This window comes from Pipistrellus kuhlii, unplaced genomic scaffold (genome assembly GCF_014108245.1).
Source record: "Pipistrellus kuhlii isolate mPipKuh1 unplaced genomic scaffold, mPipKuh1.p scaffold_m20_p_3, whole genome shotgun sequence".
In the NCBI taxonomy this organism is placed as follows: Eukaryota; Metazoa; Chordata; class Mammalia; order Chiroptera; family Vespertilionidae; genus Pipistrellus; species Pipistrellus kuhlii.
In genome coordinates, this window is record NW_023425529.1 from 73,882,503 (window position 1) to 73,904,291 (window position 21,789).

Here is a 21,789-nt window from a genome sequence, read left to right on the forward strand (position 1 = left end):
AGCCATGAAATTATTGTTGAATTCCTTGTCACTATAGTTAATTGAACCTTGACTAATATACATATTACTGTGACTGACTACTTATTATTAAATAGAGGAAAATTTGAACATTAATCTTGAATTTTAGAATAATTTTTAATATATGGGTGTCAGGGGCAAGCTCCTCTGCCAGGGACTGGACCTCCTTAGACATCAAGTATTCAACATAGAAGCCATGAGAAGTTGTGGGTATAGGAGAGTTTTTAGTGTAGCCCAAGTAACCGTTGCTAACAAGGAGCCACAGTTTTTCAAAGCAAAATCCAATACAGTAGCCGCACACTAGCTAGGTAACAATACATCTTTCCCCTCACAGCCTCTGTACCCACAGCAGCAGGCTGCTGGACAGTAACACATCTTCTCCATAATGCAACCCCATACTGGCTGGTCAGTAACAACTTTTACTACTTAAACAAAAGAGGCTTCTTTCCAAATAATGACCTCAGTATTTTGGGTTATAGAAGGGCACACTTGCTTGCACAGTGTACATACAGATTACTGTGGCCTTGCTTTTGCACCTGTGTATAGTCCTTGGACACCCTGATTAAGATTCCCACACTTCAAATGACCTTGAGCATCCCGCATACTCTGAATAGGGTCCCCACAATGGGTCAAGAGAGCACATGAAGTACACATAATTTAGATTATAAACTTAATTTGTGAATTTTCACAATTATAATAGAGTCAAAGTTATTAATGCAACAAAACTGATTCAACAAACTAGTATTTTTACTATGGACCACATTCGGCCAGACACTCTGGCTATAAACAAGCTGACAATCAAAACCCATGAATACCACATGGTCTTTGTCCTCAAGTTGCTCAATGTCCTATGGGGGAAGCAATGGGTAAACAAATTCTATGATGTGCCAGCTACCCATAGGGAAACACAAAAGATCTACTGGGAGGGAGATGGTGAAAACCTACAAATTAGAGATGGTACTGGACTTACAAGAAACTGCAATAGATCATTATATGTGGATTCAAAGCACAAAATACAAATAAATGCAGCTTATGAAAGATCTAGCTAGGAAAAATACAGAAAATAAATGTTAAGTATTTGTTGAATGAAGATAAGTTCTGTAAGCTCAAAATTTGTGTAGAAGGAAAACCTTTATAAGAAAACCACTTCCAATGTTTCTCTATGTTAGGTGAAAATCAGCAAGTGAAAAAAAGCTTTTATTTAATCAGAACATTTATTAGCCTTGAGGAAGACTGGACTGTCAGGTGATAATACTAGCTTTGTTCCTGGAGAATGGACACATCCATGGGCTGAGGTGAATAGTTATGATCTATCTTGAGGCAAGAGCTGAGAAGAGATGATGCCTTGAGGCTGCTTCCTTTCCTAACAAGGCTGAGGAGAAAAACGTTGTGGAACCCCAAACAAGTGTACTACACTTTTCAATGGATTATATCATTTAATCCTCATGGTAACTCCATTATTAGCTCCAGTTTATGGGAGAGGAAACAGGTCCCCAGAAGTTGTGCCCAGGATCATGTAACCAGTAAGTGGCAGTAGTGAATTCAAAAAGACTTGAGTTGGGGTAGTGAATCTATAACACAGTATACAGATAATGTGTTATAGAATTGTACACCTGAATTCTATATTATTTTATTAACCAATGTCACCCCAATAAATTAAGTACACATAAATAAAAGCAAACAAGTGAATTCAGTTTGTCTGCAACCATGTCATATATATATATATTTTTTTTTTAACTGATACACATATATATTTTTTTAAATATATTTTATTGATTTTTTTACAGAGAGGAAGGGAGAGAGATAGAGAGCTTGAAATGTCGATGAGAGAGAAACATCAACCAGCTGTCTCTTGCACACCCCCTACCGGGGATGATGTGCCTGCAACCAAGGTACATGCCCTTGACTGGAATTGAACCTGGGACCTTTCAGTCCGCAGACCGACGCTCTACCACTGAGCCAAACCGGTTTTGGCGCCATGTCGTATTTTTTACCATTATCTCTCCTAACTTAAGTTTTCAGTAACCACTTGATTGCTGTGGGGCCTCCTGAATCCTCACCTGCCACAGCTTCGTTCACAGAGTTTGGTCATAGTTGCTGAGTGTTGGGCTCTGTGGCTGACACTTGTAAATTGGGTGAATTTGGGCAAGTTATTTAAACTTCTTTTTCCTCAGCTTTCCTTTTTAAAAATAAGAATTATAATAGTGCCTACTCCATAAAGTTATTTCATGTACAATATATAGAACAACACATACCAGGTGTACCAGTTAATAATGCAGATTTTGTAATTAAAGAAAACATGATAATTTCAAGAGAAACATCCGAAGTGCTTCATTCAAAGTAATGTCCATCACTAGCTAAATATTTCCCGCATCTTTTAGGTAATTTGTGGATACCGTCCCAACAGAACTTTCTTGTTTTGAGGCAAACCATTCAGAGACCCAATTTTCCACTTCTTCAAAAGTTTTGAAGTGCTGCTCAGAAATTGCATGTGCTATCAATCGGAACAAGTGGTAATCTGAAGGAGCAAGGTCTTGTGAATACAGCAGGTGGGTTAATACTTCCCACGCAAGATCTTTTAACATGCCTTTAACTGGTTTTGAAGTGGGTGATGGTGCGTCATCATGAAGCAAAATTACCTTGCCAAGTCTTCTGACCCATTCTAGTCATTTCACAATCAAAGTGTGGCTCAATTTGTTTATCTGTTGTCAGTAGTGATCAGTATTAAGGGTTCACCTGGTTTTAGAAGCTCATAATACACCACACCTTCCTGATCCCACCAAATGCATAGCATTGTTGTTGCAGTAGTATATAGAAATGTTTAAAAATGCTTTTAAAATGTCTAGAATGTTAAAGTCTTTAAAATGTTTGAGTTAACTTTCTTGAAACTTAAAGTGTGATATGAAATACACATTGCCCACTGCCCTGAAGCGATGTACCCCATAGATAAGGATTTGAACCTCAGTTACTGACTCAGAGTGACTTGTTAAGACAACCAGGTATGTGAGGGATGTACTGCCCCTAGATACCCACCTGTAGCCCCTCGCCCTGTTTGAGATGAACATGTGTGTATTGACGTAATTCAGTGAGAGCCACCTGAACTGCTTCGGGTACGAAACTCTCTATAAAACTAGGTCCGGGCCAGCTAAGGGTGCCCGTCTGTCCAGGCAGCCACAAAGGCACGTCCTTTTGTCAGTCCAGCAAGCGATGCCGCTCCGCGCTCCTCTCCCCGCCAGACGACAGAAGAACAGCTAGTACCCTGTTTCCCCGAAAATAAGACAGTGTCTTATATTAATTTTTGCTCCCAAAGATGTGCTAGGTCTTATTTTCAGGGGATGTCTTATTTTTCCATGAAGAAGAACACGGTACACATTTATTGTTAAATAAAAATAAAGGAAATTTATTACCTGTATATGGTACGGTAGTACGGTAGTTGTCAACACAAACCAGACAAACTGTGAATCCTACAGTATCAAGAATTTACTCATTTATTCAATGACAATCATGTCATCATCTTCTGGAACATCATCATAGCAATTCAATTCCTGAATTTCCTGGTGAATTTCTTGTGACTCATTTGTTTCAGAATCAGTGGACCAAATCTCTCATGTTCAGCCTAGGGGGGAGGCCTTATTTTCGGGGGATGCCTTATATTACACTCAGAAGGAAACCTGTAAATAGGTCTTATTTTCGGAGAATGTCTTATTTTCGGGGAAACACGGTACTTCCTGATGGAGACACAACCAAGCTCTTGGGTGAGAAATGCCGGCTTAGCTGTGGACCCCAGAGGACAGCACCACTGGGATCCCTTAAGCCTGTACCCGAAGCACCAGGAATTGTGTGAGTAATAAAGTGTTATGTGATTTGCAACTGCATATGCTTTATGTGGTGTAATTCCTCCAGCAGTTAATTGAATTATTTTGCATGTGCTTAAAATTGAAATTAAAGCTTCTGATCTTTTCGGTCCTAAGCCTGCCCTTGGTTCTGCTTGCTTAGAGTAGCCTCTTTGCTGTCAACTACTTGAATGTCCCCACACCTGCACAGTTAGTTTATCAAAAGGGATGCCTCAGATAAATACCCCACATCCTTTCCCAGGATCACCTTGGGACAACTGTCTTCTTTCTGAAGCAATTTGTCCTTGCAGTTGATGTTGATGGTTGACCTGGATCAACCCATGATTTTGTGCATTTGGGAGTCTCAAAATAAATCCACTTTCATCAACAGTCACAATTTGGTCCAAAAAAGACTTTCTTAAAAAAAAGAAAAAAAAAGTCTTTCATACCATTGAAACAACATTTTACTGATGACTTTTTGGTTTTCCATTTTTCTTTCATTCAGTTGATGTGGCACCCATTTTTGTGTCAATGACCATAAAAATGTGTGGTGCTTTTATAACTTTATACCTTGTATTATAAAAATATATCCCCTACAGCAGAGAACTTTCATTTAACTGGGATTTTAAAAAAAATATATATATTTTATTGATTTTTTTACAAAGAGGAAGGGAGAGGGATAGAGAGAAATATTGATGAGAGAGAAACATCAATCAGCCTGCCTCCTGCACACTCCCCCATGAGGATGTGCCCGCAACCTAGGTACATGTCCTTGACCGGAATTGAACCCAGTCCACAGGCTGACACTATCCACTGAGCCAAACTGGTTTCGACTAACTGGGAATTTTTAAGAAGTGTATTCTCCACTTAACCTTTTAGTTAAAACCAAGAAACATTTCCTACAGACTGGCTTATGTTTTCTCCACTGCCTGCATTTTTCCAGACTCTGAACACAGGGCACGTTTATAATGCAAACATCTTGTGTTCAAACTCTGGCTGAGTCTACATCAGGTAATTGGAGTATTCCTCAGTGTCTGCACAAGGACAGCTAACAAGAGACAGCTAACAAGAACTTAAATATAGACTAAATTGATCTATATAACAACTAAACCCAAATTAAATGTATGCCCAACTCAACTTCCCTGTAGTTGAAAATCCCCATAACTGCTTCACCACCCTCCACACTAGAAGAAATGTGGTGGCCACCTAGGTGGGCTGGAAAGAGACAATGATCTCAACCAACTGCCATTAAAACACCATACTCTTGAAAATTTTACAAAAACAAGTAACCATACGAGCTCAAGTGCTACCTCCCATTCTAGTGCCTTGGAAGACGCTGGCGCAAGCTTCATTTGCTTCTCTGTCAATCCTCCTCAGCTTCCTACTTTGCCTCACTGGTTGCAATTCGCTTCTCCTAGAAGTGAGCTCTTCATCTCTAATTACTGTCAAAACAGTGCACACACCTACGGTTCGCTCCTTTGTCAGCTTTTTTGTCTTCCCAGTTAAAACAAGTTGTGTGCACTGTTTAAGTTTCTCCTTCAGTGGCTTGTTACAGAATTTTATATGCCTGTCCCTTGGATGGCCCATTTCAGCTTCGTGAATAGCAGCTGGTGAGGTATCTGGCTTTTGTTATCATTCATTGTTAGGGCCAGCTGTGACCAGCTGAGCACTTTTGGGAGGCAGCCATTAAGCTCTGATGCAGCAAAACTGGCTATGCTTCAAGGCCTTAATGGATTTCTCTTGCCATTTGATGTAGATTTGATACCAGTGAATAGGGTGGAACTTCTATGGATACACATGCAACAGCAGTAATTTTACTCTTCACTCTAATTACACTCTTCTTGATTCATTTCATCACTTGTCCAAACAGGAACTGCTTTTATTTTTATGTGCTGACTCCTGACTCTATTTTACACCCTAAAAAATTACTCAGAACTTTTATTCCATTTCACCCCATAATATAGATTTGCTTAACAATATGCCCTACATTTGTGCTTACCAGAGATTTTGCAAGCATGTATCAGAAGAGTGATTGCATAGGGAAAATATTTACCTAACAAATTAATTTTTGCAGTCTAATGATATTCTGTGCTGAGTATCTTCTTTCTTTTCAGACTAAAGAAGCAATTCATTATTCTAAATGAGTAAAAAGCTTTTGCCTACAGCACTGAAATTCATCCAAACTTCCAACACTGGATAAAGTGACACAAATTTCTTTTATGCTTGCATTCAGAATCTTTAGATTATCAAAGAATGACTGCCTGAAGAAGCTCTTCAGTTTCTAATTAATTCTTATATGTAGTCATATGAAACAAGCATTTGCACTCAGTGTTTTACATATTATTTCATTTAATTCTCATAACATAACTTTAAGGAAGGCAGCATTATTCCAGTTTTAAGGAAAATGATCCTCAGATAAGGTAGAAATTTGCCCAAGTTCACATAACAAATAATTGGTGGATCCAATATTTAAACTTGGGCATGCTGAATAAAAAGCTAATAACCAGCTTTTACCTTTTAGAGTTAGTAGTTTGGTAAGCAAGAGAAAACCAGAAAGAAAGGATAATCATGTTTAACAATTCTCTCAAATTTAGAATGAACTAGGATTCTATCTCTATGTTTGGATAATTTGGGAATTATTATTATTACTTTTTTTCATTTCCCAATGTTAAAAGCAACTCCATCTTTATAATACTAAAAATACCTTAAGTTAATATTTATTGGGCCATATTTTCTGGTAAATTTACTTTTCCCTGGGAATTCTAATATACCTGTTAGGTAGTTTTACTCAAAGTGTGGTCATGTGCCTGAGGATCTTCTGAGATGTTTGTTAAATGAAGAGTTCTGTTCCCCATCCGAGACCTACAGAATCAGAATCACTAGTGTTAAGACATCTACATTTTAAAACTAAAATTTAGATGTGATTCTGAAGAACACTAAAATTAGCCTTTGGAAGAGTTCCTAGACCTTTGCTGGGTTTGTTGTTTCCTGTTTGTTATTTACCAGTATATGTCTCTTCAAGGTCTTGATTCAGCATCAAGTATTACAGGGATGTGCCTCTGGTAGTCAGAAAGCCTGTTCACAAATATCCTGGTTCTTCTTAAAAACACCTGATGAGTTTGAAGGATGTAGCTCAGTAGTTGAGCATCCATCTATAAACTAAGACGTCAGTAGTTGTGCATCAATCTATGACCAATTCCTGGTCAGGGCACATGTTTGGGTTGTGAGCTTGATCCCCAGTGTAAGGTGTGTAGGAGGCAGCCGATCAACGTCATTGATGTTTCTACTTCTCTATCCCACTCCCTTCCTCTCTGAAATCAATAAAAATATATTTTAAAAAACAAACAAAAACACATGATGGGATTGTACTTCCCTGTCTCCTTGAGGTCAGATGGCCATGTGACTTCCACTGGCTAATGGAAGTGAGTAAAAGTGATATGTGCTCCCTTCCTTGGAGCCAGGAACCATCTGCGTCTCAGATAGTGGAGGCTTTGTCAACCTGTCTTCCTGCATGATGATGAGATGGAGTAGGGTCCTGGCTGATCCACAATGCATCTAACAAAATGGAAAACTGGCAAGATGCTGGTTACCTTCCTGTATTTATTTATTCTTTAGTTATGAGAGCACTAATATTTTGTCAGTCACATTACTCTCAAGCTAAAAGATGTAATTTTCCAGCCTACTTGTTAGATAGATATAGTGATAATGTTAAGTTTGGGCTGTGAGGTACAGGTGGGAACTATATATATATATAATATATTTTATTGATATTTTTACAGAGAGGAAGAGAGAGGGATAGAGAGTTCGAAACATCGATGAGAGAGAATCAGCGATGAGCTGCCTCTTGCACACCCCCTTCTGGGGATGTGCCCGCAACCAAGATACATGCCCTTGACCAGAATCAAACCCGGGACCTTTCACTCCATAGGCTGACGCTCTATCCATTGAGCCAAACTGGTTTTGGTGGGAATTATATTTCATTGTCAATAAATCTCCTTAAAAGATAGTGGTTTTCAGTCTGGCTGGGTGGCTCAGTTGGTTGGAACATTATCTCGTATTCCAAAAGGTAATGGGTTTGATTCTCAGTCAAGGCATATACCTAGGTTGCAGGTTTGATCCCTGGTTGGGGTGTTTATGGGAGGTAACTGATAAATGTTTCTCCCATTAATGTTTCTCTCTCCATCTCTTTCTCCTTCCTCTTTCTCTAAAATCATTAAAACATTCTTGAATGAGGATTAAAAAATTCCACCTAATAAAAGAAAAACATGTAAATTGACTACACTTTTGCTACGCTCATAAGCCCCTCCCACAAACCAATTAGGGAGAGTATTCAAATTAACCCAACCAAGATGGTGGTTAATTTGCATATCCTGGCCAGATAGAAGACTGAAGACTGTGGAGAAAGAAGCCAAGAGTTGCAGAAGGGAGCGAAGCTGTGGAAAAGCAAGCAAGTGGGGCCAGGGGAGAAGGAAGGGAAGCAGGTGGGGTGGGGAGAAGGGAGGAAAGCGGCAGGGCAGCAACCACAGCAGGAAGCCCTATTGCAGGAATCTTCCTGCAAGGGGTATCTAGTTTTATATAAAAAGATAATGGTTCTCTTACCTTTTCTCTTTATTTGTTTCCTGGAATGCAAATGCAAAAACTAGAGAGCTCCACTAACCTTCTTGGGCTATGGAGTGAGTTTTAACATGCAAGCCACATTCAGAAGAGCAAAAAGATACAAGGAGCCTGGCTCCATAACAATGTGAATCTTTCTTATTTCCCTGGAGAGCCTTGCCCTGGATTTATTTTATAGGAGTGAGAAATCTGTACAAGTCACTATTTTTCAGATCTTTATTTCTTACCCCATGACCTCATCCTCTCTGGTACAAAGCACTATATCTTTTTGCAATTACTGCAAGCCAGGACTCTGCCGCCAACTCAGTGTATCAATTTGGGCAATGTACTTCCTAAATCTGGGCACTGTCCCTCACTTGCAGACAAAGACGTGACTGTGAATATTGCAGCTCCATTGTGGGCAAGATAATGCAGGCATGGTAAGATCACATGCTTTCCATGTGGGGCACAGTTCCATGCGTGTCAGCCAGTCTTCCAAAATTATACTCTGCATTTTCTGAACAACTTTGCCAGTGCACCTATAATCCCCACAGCACTGGTCAGCATCTGTCAAGATTGATGGAGCTAGTGAAGGATTGCCAGACTCAGCTGTAGGCATGATTTCTGTGAACTCACCAAAGATCCATGAACTCCAATAACCTCAGACTAGCTGATGAGGACATTTATTCTGGTACTCATTTATTTAATGCAAATTCATACTGATCTGCTACACACAAAATATTTCTGCTTTGTGGCACCCCTCCTCATCAGCTATTGTAAAATTCTGCATTTGGAAGGGGATTTAGAACTCATAGAGTTCAACAACTGAATTTGACAAGTGGGGAAAATAAGCCTCAGAGAGCAAAATTGATTAATCAAGAGCCACCCAGATAAGCTCAGGTTAAACTGAGAGCTCCTGACTCTCAACCCATCTACTTTTCTCTAAACTAAGCTTCCTCAAAAGGTCACTGCATACCTTTCATCTACTTGAACTTAACCTTAACTCCATGGCATATACTGTATCTACACATTCAGCATTGTTTGAATCCAAGTTTTGCATTGATTCTAGTCTTATCTCAAAACATCACCAGCATTAAATTTTTTTTTAAAAAGATAAAAAACCCTTTTCCGTTTCCCTACTTGATATTTTCTCCTGAATTCCTAAAGCAGATGTCTTCTTTAATTACTATTATTCTCTTTGGAATTTATACTCTCTCTCAACCAGTTACTCCTCTCCTGTTTATATAATAGTAAATATACAAGGCCTTTCCTATTTTTTTTTTATTATTTTTATTTATTTATTTATTTATTTATTTATTTATTGTTTTTTGTTAATCTTCACCCTATGATATTTTTCCATTGATTTTTAGAGGGAGTGGAGGGGAGGGAGAGAGACAGAGAGAGAGAAACACTGATGTGAGAGAGACACATTGATTGGTTGCCTCCCACACATGCCCTGACCAGAGCCAGGGATCAGCCTGCAACTGAGGTACATGCCCTTGATTGGAATTGAACCTGGGATCCTTCAGTCCATGGGTAACACTCTATCCACTGAGCCAAACAAGTTAGGGCAGACCTTTCCTATCTTTAAGTAATTTATAGCATTTAATGTTTTACACAGAATTTATTGGGCCATTTGAGTTTCAAATTCTCCTTTATTTTCAGGACAGCTTCAACTCAAAGATGTTAATTCCAGACCTTTTATCACTTCATTACTTTGTCCTTATTTATATTTATACTAGAGGTCCAGTGCACAAAATTCATGCATGGGGCAGGGAAGGGGTCCCTCAGCCTGGCTTGCATCCTCTCCAATCTGGGACCCCTTGGGTAAGGTGACCAGACGTCCTGCTTTTGGCGGGACAGTCTCAATTTTTAACAATTTGTCCCATGTCCCACAGCATTTTAAAAAAGTCCAAAAGATTTAAAAGAATCTTTCTAAAAATCGGGACTTTTTAAAAACACTGCGGGTCGTGGGAAATTTGAATAGAGTTATTTTATTTTATATTCTACATTTCATTTTGCAGCATATCTTTGGGATGAACAATTCTCTGGCTATAGCTGCACATTTTAAGAGGAATTATTAATAAACACAATTTAGATAACTTTCTTTTATCTAGAAGAATAATCTCTAATTTTATAGTGTAAGTCTAATGCAAAATGGAATCTATTACATAGTTTGCTTTAACAATTATTTTTGTTAACATCAAAGTTTCCCCATGAACTGAAGTGCTCCTTCCTGTGAGGATCAAAATGTTGCTTCAAGATACAACCTTTAAGCCAGCTGTTTTTTGTATGACAGCTAATGTCTGCTTTTTATTTCATGCCTGCCAACCCTCTACCTTTTAAGCTTTTATTAAAGAATAATTAGTTTAAGCAATATTTTCATTAATCCTCATGTACAGAACCTCAGGTTAAATGTTTTTATAAAGATATATAGCATCGTTTTATATCTATTTGATCTTATGAGCCCTTCAATCAGTAAATCCCTTTTGTTTTCTCTGTCCAATGACATTCTACATGTGTATTAGACACGAATTACCTATTGTTGTTAGTAGTTCACTGGTTCTGTACACCATAAATCTGGGCAAAGAACTGCTGAAAATTTAAGCCTTCTTAATCTTGATGATATACACACTGAAAAAGGAAAATTCTTCAGTGAACAGTAGCTAATTCCACGTATTTGGAAGAGCAATGGTATCAAGCACTTCCCTAAACCATTGGATTTTTAAAACAATTCAGAGTTCTACAGGAGTTTACTTAGTTAACCTCAAACAGCAGAACTTTCTCTAGAAGTTTCTCACTCAGCACATAGCTTTGTGTTTCCTTTCCTTTTAATAAAACCAAATGACAAGATTAGGCACTGGGTGAATACTTTATAAATGTGCACTCCCAGAGTGCAGCTACGGGCAGCTACGTTGATCTCAGGTGAACTTTAACTTTCATTCCACAAGGCACGATCATTGAAATAGAGCTTTTGGAGAAGTGCAACAGGATATCAAAATATGGCTCTTCCTGTCTGGGAATTCAGGCCACGTCCCCAAAGCTGAGAGTAACAAATGTAAAATACCCCCATGGTTAAAGAAGATAGACTATTTATAAAGCAAGTCGCATAGACAGTTCTATCAAAGAAGAATTCAGTCAGCGGTAAGTGATGGGAGAGTGAGGGCTGTTTAAAGAGAGAGTCACCCATTTCTTGGCTTAAGGAAGCCTTCCCAAGAGAGGCAGACTTCAAGAGAGTCACTAAGAGTGCTTGGCCTATATGCTCTGAATTCAGGAAGAAATAGAGACTAGAATTCAGGAAGAGATAAAGGCTTTGTCTGCAAGTGAGGGACAGTGCCCAGATTTAGGAAGTGCATTGCCCAAATTGATACAGTATTCATCCTGTACTTACTTATTCTTTGTAATCATGTAAGGACGCATTTGATGAGGTGTCCTCACGGGGAGTGCTGGGGCATTGAATTCCAGAGCCTAAGTGTGAGTGTCGGAATCACTAAGAGCCATGTAATTACACACTTGCCGATCTGAGAAAGCATTGTTCATTCAAAATTATATATACTTGCTCTTCTTTGGGAACTCACTTGCATTTGAATAATTTGCATCATGAATTCTTAACCTCATCGCCTAAGTTTGAGTGTCAGTCATGGTGCAAGTGGTCTGAGGCTAGGTGGGATTAGTACTTCTTTATTTGGTTGGAAATTTTGGGTTGAAATAAATTAGATTATGTTTTCACATGATATAGTGTTTTAAAGCTATGACATCTTCTGGAAATTTTAAGCAGGAATGAAGATGAATGAGCCAAGAGAGTAAATTAAAGGGGGAATGCTGGGAAATAAGAAATTTACCTTCAACTTGAACCCTAATGAGTACAACTCAATATACTAGTTAGAATCATAGGGATTTAGAGGGAAGAGAACTAGAAATGCTGTGGTTATAAACAAACAATTAGTTTCTAACCAATTAGTTGCAATATTCTTTATCACAAAGATCTTTAAGATGAAGAAAATCAACTTTGAAAAGCTTCTTTGAGCTTCAAAGCTCAAGTAAACTATTCAACCAGAACATTGAAGCTGAAAAGGGTCAATAGAGATTGGAGAGATAATGCTATAATGGATATTTACTACAAAGTAGTAGACATCGTATAGTTTAACAGTGATCACTTTGAACATTGTCTGGAAACAGTCAAGCATGAAACTGACCGCATAGGAAACAGAGTGTTTGTATTAGTGTCCTATTTAGGCCATGACAAATTTTGTGGCTTGAGCAGTACAAAGTTATTATCGAATATCTCACAGTGGGGCAGTAGTCTGATGGGCTCATCCGATTCCTCCACTCCAGTGTCACAAACCCCAAATCAAGCTGTGGCAGAGCTGTTTTCCCTACTGGAGGCTCTAGGAGGGAATTCAGTCCTTGTACTTATAGGACTAACATCTCTGCTTTCTTACTGGCTGTTAGCTGAGGGCCATTCCCAGCTTCAAGAGGATGGATGCCTCATTGCTGGCTGGTGGCCTTTTTCTTCCATCTTTGCCGTTAGAAATGGCAAAGCACGTCCTTCTCATGCCTCCGCCCTCTCTTGCATCTTCTATTGTCCTGTCTCTCTGCCTGCATCCATGAAAAATGCTCTACTTTTAAGGAGTCAAGTGATTTGATTGGGCCCAAGTTAAGGATAATCCTTTATTTCAAGGTTCATACTCTCATCACATCTACAACACACTCAGAGTTTACCGGAATAAGAGCATGGCCAGAGCCTACCACAGTGTTAAAACCTACCTGTTTCTATTTTCATGGTAAAGTAAAGTAGGAGATTAGCTCATTAGTTGAGAGTGAAATAGGCAGTGGTGTAATTGAAGGACTGAAGGAAGAGCTAAGATTCAGAATAGCTAGAGAGGGGAGTAAGAATAGGAGTAAATTGGGAATTATTAAAGACAAAACAAAACAAGACCTTGTGGTGGGGATAAGGGAATGAGGGTAAAGCACCATTTGGCAGCCAGCCATGTATCATTAGGAGCCGTGTAATTACACACTTGCTGATCTGAGAAAGCATTGTTCATTCAAAATTATATATACTTGCTCTTCTTTGGGAACTCACTGGTGTTTGAATAATTTGCATCATGAATTCTTAACCCCATCCCAGCCCCCCTTTTTATGCATAATGCAAACAAACTGTATATGACTTAGGCATGGTAGCATTTGACTTAAAGAAGAAAATGTCAGGATTAGACACCTGGATTCTAAATAGCCAGACCAGTTCAGATACTCCTTGTTCATAGTGTTCCAGCACTATTTTTTTCCCTCTAGCAGTCTTAATGGCAGTAATTAGAATATCAGTGATCACAGCTTTGAGATGGCATTGGTAGAAAGCTCATTTGACAGAATTAAATAAATATATTTCTGAGATAAGACTGTCAGAATTATAGCCATATTATAGCCATATAATGTATCCTTTAAAATGGGCTTTAATGAATTAGTACTTTTGATCTAAAAATCTGGGAACTATCCTAATTTGGGGATAAGAACCTGTATTTTCAATATGTCAGGGGGATTTTTTTCTCTTTCCTGATCTCTTTACAAGATCCCAACAAATAAGTTAACTTTTTTTTTTTAATGGTCATCATTCTCATTATCTCTCATTACTACTTAGCTATGGCTGCTGAAGAATAGCAATACTTTTATTTTCCATTTGATAGAGCATTGATTATTGGTGGAAGGAGAAACAGCAATAGGGGTTGGGGAAAACATAGAAAGAGGGAAAAGTCTCTGACTTTTCAGGAAACTGATGAGATTAGAAAAATTATATTCAACATATAGTTTAATTTTATATTTTGGAAAAGAAAAATGCTTGTAAACTTTGAAATATAAATATAAACTGAGGAGCAATTGAGATCCTTAAATTTAACCCCCAGAAGGTTCTTTTTTAAGTACTAGAAAAATACTAACTTGTAGAAGTCCCTAGCAGGATGAGGAGGGCATCACACAGGAGAGCAGCCTGGAGCATGAGCATGGAACATTTGATAAGGTGTCCTCACCGGGAGTGTGAGGCATTGCCAGTGCCTAAGTGTGAGTATCAGTCGTTGTCCAAGTGGTCAGAGGTCAAGTGGAATAAGGAAGGCATCCACCTGGTGAGACAAGTCAATATAGGCTGTCAGGGCTTGGATGGAGAAAAAGGATGTCCACACATGGAGGTGACCAGGTATAGGGCATCCGAGTCAGTTGAGACTATGCTGAGTGTCTTTGTGGGGTAAGCTGACCTGGGGTGTAGGAACTGATCAGGGCGAGGGGAAGTCCTTGCAGTAAATTGTCCCCTCACAACAAGATGAGGAAGCTCCCCGGTGGAGGGGTATCAGCATCCAGGCAGGTGAGCAGGCTGTTCATATAGGGAGGGTTTAGACTTTATCCTATATCCAAGTAATCTCAAGATTCTTCACTCAATTATATTCATAAAGATCCTTTTTCCAAATAAAGTCACATTCATAGGTATCTTTAAAAAAATGTGTGATTATTGATTTTCAGAGAGAGGAAGAGATAGGGAGAGATGAGAGTGAATAATTGATTAGCTACTTCCTGCATGTCCCCTACTGGGGATCAAGCCTGAAAACTAAGCATGTACCCTGACAAGGAATTGAACTGTGATCTTCTGGTTCATGGGTCTACACTTAACCACTGAACCACACCAGCTGGACTCATAGGTATTTTTTGAAAGTTCACTATTCAGGGATCATGCTGACAACTTATTCTAAATTAGTTTAGAAAAAAAATAATATTGTACTTACAAATTTTTTATGAGTTGAGACTGTTTCAAAGCTAGAAAAAAATGAACTAAGTAGAGGACTAGTTATGTTGAATTAGTCTAGTAATTCAGCAGATCTTGGGTTGAAATCCACCACTTACTGTGTGAATTTTGATGGGTCACTAAACCCATTTCAACCTGAGTTTCTTTGTCTAAAAAATGGGCATAGCCGAAACCAGTTTGGCTCAGTGGATAGAGCATTGGCCTGCGGACTGAAAGGTCCCTGGTTCAATTCCGGTCAAGGGCATGTACCTTGATTGCGGGCATGTCCCCAGTAGGGGGTATGCAAGAGGCAGCTCATCGAAGATTCTCTCTCATCGATGTTTCTAACTCTCTATCCTTCTCTCTTTCTCTCTGTAAAAACTCAATAAAATATATTTTTTTAAAATGGGCATAATAGTACTTCATAGATTTGTGTGAGAATTGAAACAATGGTTGTAAAGAGCTTAGCAAAACGCTTACCACTTAGTCAGCTAATGAACGTTAGTTAACATTATTATCATTACTCATATCATCAAAATCCTTAAAATGATCTAATGTTTACTTTTATACAATAACTGAAGGTCAGAGATATATTTTAGTCTGATTAAAAATTTCACAACCTAGCAGGCTAGTAAGACTTCTTCTTCCTACCCTAGTTACCAAAACTGTACATTCTTGTTTTCTTCTCATAATTGCAACTAATTGTGTCAAACACTGAATTTGTGGAATTTTGACCTTTAAATGTCTTAATGTAATCATTCAGAGATCTGGGGATTCTCAGAGGACATCCTTATTATCATGGTTAGGGAAGTTGGTTAGAACTGGATCACATGATTTCCCAGAGATAAATCAGGGAGGGGAAGGAGGGATGGCATTACTGTAATTAATTCAGGTGGCTTATTATTGCCTGAACGTGGGACAGGGACCAACTTTCAGTAGGACTGCCATTGACATGTCTACTGAACATTTTATTAGTAGGGAAGAAGAGGAGGGGGTCGGAAGGGTGTCTGTAGCCCTAGATAATTTCTGTCATAATTAGCCATGACTATTTGCCAATCTTCAGAAATGAAATTCCAGCCTTTTAAAATGTAATATATTAATTTATCACCAGTTCCTTTTGGAAAAAAATCAACCTAAGATTTACAATTAAATTATGTTCCTGACTTGTTTACTATTTAAGCAATTGAGAAACAGAGTTTTTGAAAAACATTGTTAGCATATTTTTCAGATATGAATATAAAACAGAAACACAATGGATCCTTTTTAATCAAAGATGGGCTAAAACTATTAAATTAGTCCCATTTGGGGATTAAAAACTTTCAATGTTGGAAAGAAGGAAACATTTTCATTCTAAAATGAAAGAGAGAAAATCCAATCCAAAGTCCTTAAGGGATAGAGGATACCAGGTTTCTGTCTTCATGATCTGGGAAAAGCATAAAATAAGTGGAATATAAATCCAAAAACTATTCATCAACATGACCTTATAGAGATCATCTAGTCTAGCTTTGCAGATATGAAAGGGCTGAGGCCCACAGAGAGAAGATGAAGCAGGTTGCCAGAGGCTGAAAAATTATTAGAGGTGGTAGACCTCCTGACCCCAAGTCAGAGTTTTTATTTTTTTTATTTTTTTTTATTTTTTGTAGTTCTCTAAGGCTGAGGCAGTCCAACAATTTGGAGAAAGGAATTTGTAGTGAGTTTTCTTAATTTCTATTGAGAGCAGACAGGACACTAGAGAAAATTCTTTGGAGAATCCAACCTCTGGCTAGGAAAGGAGGACCAGAGCTGAAAGATTCCTATATCATGAACGCAGAGAGAAATAATATAGGTATGAATGCTTGGTTTTACATGGTCAGCAAGCCTATCCTAGACTTGTTCATTCTGTTCCTCCTGCACTTTTCTTTCTCTCTCTCTCTCTCAACATATATTTATTAAGCACCTATTTTCTACCTGGCACTATATATATATATATATATATATATATATATATATATATATATATATATATATATATATATATATATGCCTAATATGCAAATTGTTTGACCAGGAGTTCGACTGCTCACTATGATGTGCACTGACCACCAGGGGGAAGCATGGAATATGGCAGGCATCAGGAACGTGGTGCTGTCAGCAGTGGCAGTAGAGGTGCTGCTTGCTGGCTCTAATGGGCCCTGAGGAGAGCAGGGCCATGGCAGGATGGTGCAGCTGGTGAGTGGGTGGTACCAGGCCAAGGGGGATACAAATGGGGGCCCAATTGCCCTGCCAATTGCCCCGCAGATGGCAGATGGTGACCATCAGCTGGCAGGCCCTGATGGCTTGATCAGGGAACTGGGGATGGGTGGCGGTGACCAACCCTCCCTGGTGCCTAGGACGGGGGCTGTGACCTCTCATTGGCTACCTGGGGGTGGGGGTAACAGGGACAGAAGTGTGGTGAGAATGTGGGGTGTCTGCTGAGCTCACTCTCACTTCCCTTACTACCCTCCCTCGGGACACCGCATGTCAGGGAAGGCTCCATGCTCAGGTGCTGGTCGCCTGCGAGAAGCCCACCCTGCCCTCACCAAGCCTCTTCCAGGTGAGTTGGGTGGCAGCCGCTGGGACCTCAGGGGCTGGTCGGGCTCCCTGTGGGTTCACACAGGAGCCAGGCTATGAGGCCAGCGAGGCGAGAGCCTGCTGCCCACCCAGCTCCCATGCAGCGCAGCTGGGCAGCCCAGAGGCCTACACTGCACCCTGGCCAGCAGTGTCTGGCCACACTCACTGGATCTCCACATCGGGACTCAGGGGCTCAGGGCCCAGGTGCTGCTCAGGCCCCAGAGGTCATCTGGGACCTGCCCTTTCATGCCAGACACTCATGCTTCTATCCTCAGCCAAGCTTAGGGACTGTACCCATGCACAAATTTTGTGCAGTGGGCCTCTACTAGGATATAAATTGAAATCTTACCTTCTGTATGAGTTAGGTTCTAAAATCTGCTTCTAGATTGTACATATTATCACAAAGAATCAAAATTATAGTTCACAGTTTTCTGAGAATCAGCTGTCTCACCATAGTCCAATGTAACTAGTTTTTCCTCCAAAATTAGAATGGATGTCTGGCTTCCCAGATGAGCCCTAGATGAAACAGTTGGCTTTGGTTTAGGGGCCATGATTGTTAACACATGCTATTTTTACACACTCATTATCGTAAGACACTTGTACGGATGGAAGTCAAGGCAAATTTTGAGGGTTAAACAGCAGCATCCAATCTTCCATCTCAAATTCTGTCTGAGGCCTGTGTTTATTGAGTAGAATGGAGAGCACAGTTGCTCACACTTTTGAAATATGCTACTTTTGAGGCTTTCTTCTTTTTAAAGTATTTTACTAATAAAAAGAATACTTATAACTTAAATATATATACATGCCACTTTGCTAAAGATAAACTAGTGTGTATATGACTATTCTATATAAAAAAATGGATAATATGCAAATCGACTGAAAGGTGGAACAACCGGTTGCTATGACACGCACTAACAACGAGGGTGCAGACGCTCAATGCAGGGGCTGTCCCCTGCTGGTCAGTGTGCTCCCACAGGGGGAATACCACTCAGCCAGAAGCAGGGCTCATGGCTGGCAAGTGCAGTGGAGGTGGCAGGAGCTTCTCCCATCTCCATGGCAGCACTGAGGATATCTGACTGATGGCTAAAGGCCCATTGCCCATGCTTAAGCCCATCAGTAGGACATCCCCCGAGGGGTCCTGAACTGCGAGAGGGTGCAGGCTGGGTTGAGGGGACCCCCCCTCCCACTAAGTGCATGAATTTTATGCACTGGGCCTCTAATATATATATATGCCTAAGTGACCCTAAAAGACCAATTGACTGGTCACTATGATGCCCATGGACCATCAGGGGGAGTTGTGCCCTGGTGGTCAGTGCACTCATACAGTCAGTCTTCTACTGCCAGCCAACCTTCCGCAGACCATCCCCCTTCCCGGCCGGCCCCCATAGGGACTGTGCAAGATGCCCTGATAGGCCCGGATCACCAGCCAGGCTGAGGGATCCCACCTGTGCATGAGATTATGCACTGGGCCTATGGTGTAAATTTAAAATTACAACTCAGTAGCTTGTGCATTGCTAAAAATAAATATCAATTTAGATCTGTAGCAGGAAAGGTTGAGAAGCAATTTCCAAATGAAGAATGCTTTGGGGTCAATTGTGAAAGATGATAATTTATTAGGAAAAGAGAACTAACTAGTTAGGAGCATCTCCTCCCTGCCAAATGCTTTACATATCTACTTTTAAGTCCCGTAAGAGTTGCATGAGATAACTTTTAATTGCCCTAGTTAATAAAAATAGAACCAATTCAAGAACTTCCCCAAGATCATACAGTTGGTAAGTGGTGGAGCCAGAATTTGAGCACAGTTTTGTGACTTTGAAATTTGTATATTTGAGATGACAGCATCCTACTCCCCAATAAGACAGCACAACTCAAGATCCAATGCATGCCAAGAGTCAATTATTTTTTAAAAAAAATTAAATTTTTTTGTTAAGCCTCACTGGAGGATATTGTTTTCATTGGTTTCGGATAAAGTGGAAGTGAAGAGGGAAGAAGAGAGAGGAGAGAGAAAGAGAAACATTAATGTGAGAGACCTACATCAATTAGTTGCTTTCCATATATAACCCAACCAGGTCAGGGAATATGCAAGCCCTTGACTAGAATTGAACCCACAGCCCTTTGGATTGTGGGCTGATACTCTAACCACTGATCTACACTGGCCAGGGCAGGAGTCCCCAGGAATCCCTTATTACTATAAACACCTCCTGAGAAATTGTGGACTCTCTCTCTCTCTCTCTCTCTCTCTCTCTCTCTCTCTCTCTCTCTCTCTCACCTATATAATAAAAGAGTAATATGCAAATTGACTGTCATTCCAACACACAAGATGGCCACTTCCATGTGGTCAAAGATGGCCACCACAAAATGGTTGGCAAGGGAGGGCAGTTGGGGGAGACCAGGCCTGCAGGGGAGGACAGTTGGGGGGAACCAGGCCTGCAGGGGAGGACAGTTGGGGGAGACCAGGCCTGCAGGGGAGGACAGTTGGGGGGAGGGGAACTGGGCCAGCAGTGGAGTGAAGTTGTGAAATAGGACCAGGCCTAAAGGGGAGGGCAGTTAGGTGTTACCAGGCTAGCAGGGGAGAGCAGTTAGGGGCAATTGGGACAGTAGGGGAGCAGTTAGGCATCAATCAGGCTGGGAGGGGAGTGGTTAGGGGGTGATCAGGCTGGCAGGCATAAGAGATCAGGGGCAATCTTGCAGGCAGGCAGGTGAGCGGTTGGTAGCCAGCAGTTCTAGATTGTGAGAGGGATGTCCCAGATTGGAGAGAGTGTAGGCTGGGCTGAGAGACACACTCCCCCATGCACAAGTTTTGTGCACCAAGCCTCTAGTGCACATATATATATTTGTAGCCCTGTGCATGAATCCATGCACCAGTAGGTTACTGCCACCTTCCTGTAGCTCTCTGCCTGCTGCCCTGCCCTCCTGTAGTACTCCCCCCCTCCCTCCCCCTCTCCCCTCTTCTTCCTTTTTCCCCTCAGAGCTTGCTGCCTTATCCCTTCCTGTAGCTCTGTGCTGCCTGCTTGTAGTTTGCTGCCCCACCCTCCTGCAGATCCGTGATCTGTTACATGGTCAGTCATTACACCTCAGAGTGTAACTGATAATTAACATATTCCTCTCATTATATAGACTATAATGATATATATATATATATATATATATATATATATATATATGCTAGTACATACACACACACACACACAAACACACATATCTACCTATCTATCTATCTATCTATCTATCCATCCATCTATGTATCTAGATAGATGTGTTAACACACATCAGCGGTCTTTATTTTTTATATTTTGCTTTTAATATTATTTTATAGTAGAGGCCCAGTGCTTGAATTCATGCGTGGGAGGGGTCTCAAGATGGGGGTGTCTGGGACGCTATCAGCCCTCCAGGCAGGTGGTAGGCCTCCCTTGCCTGCCCAGGATCCAGATCTGTTTCACTGATATTCACACTGGTTGTCGGGAGCCACCTGGAGGCTGCTTTTAAATTATAGAAACACTATAAAAAATGTGGAATGTCTAGGGGGGGAATTGGTCGCAACACCCAAGGTTACCTTCCAAGAGGCTGGCAGCACTGTCAGGATTGTTCTGGTGGCACTGGTCCTTTGGTGCCTGGCAATTCTCCAGAGATTGGACCTGCAGGACTACTGAGGGAATCAGTGGCTGTCACTGGTCTGGTGGGCCCTGGGATGGGTCAGTCAGCTGAGTGGTGCTCCCACTGTGGGAGTGCACTGAACACCGAGGGAAGCTCTGTGTTGAGTGTCTGCCCCCTGGTGGTCAGTGTGTGTCATAGCGACTGGTTGTTCAGGTCATTCAGTTGTTTGGTTGCTTAGGCTTTTATATATATAGATTGGTTTCAGGTGTACAGCTAGAGTTTATACAATCATATATTTTACAAAATGTTCCCCCCATTATATTCAGTACCCACCTGGCACCATACATAGTTATTGTGATATTATTGACTACTAGAGGCCCAGTGCATGAAACTTGT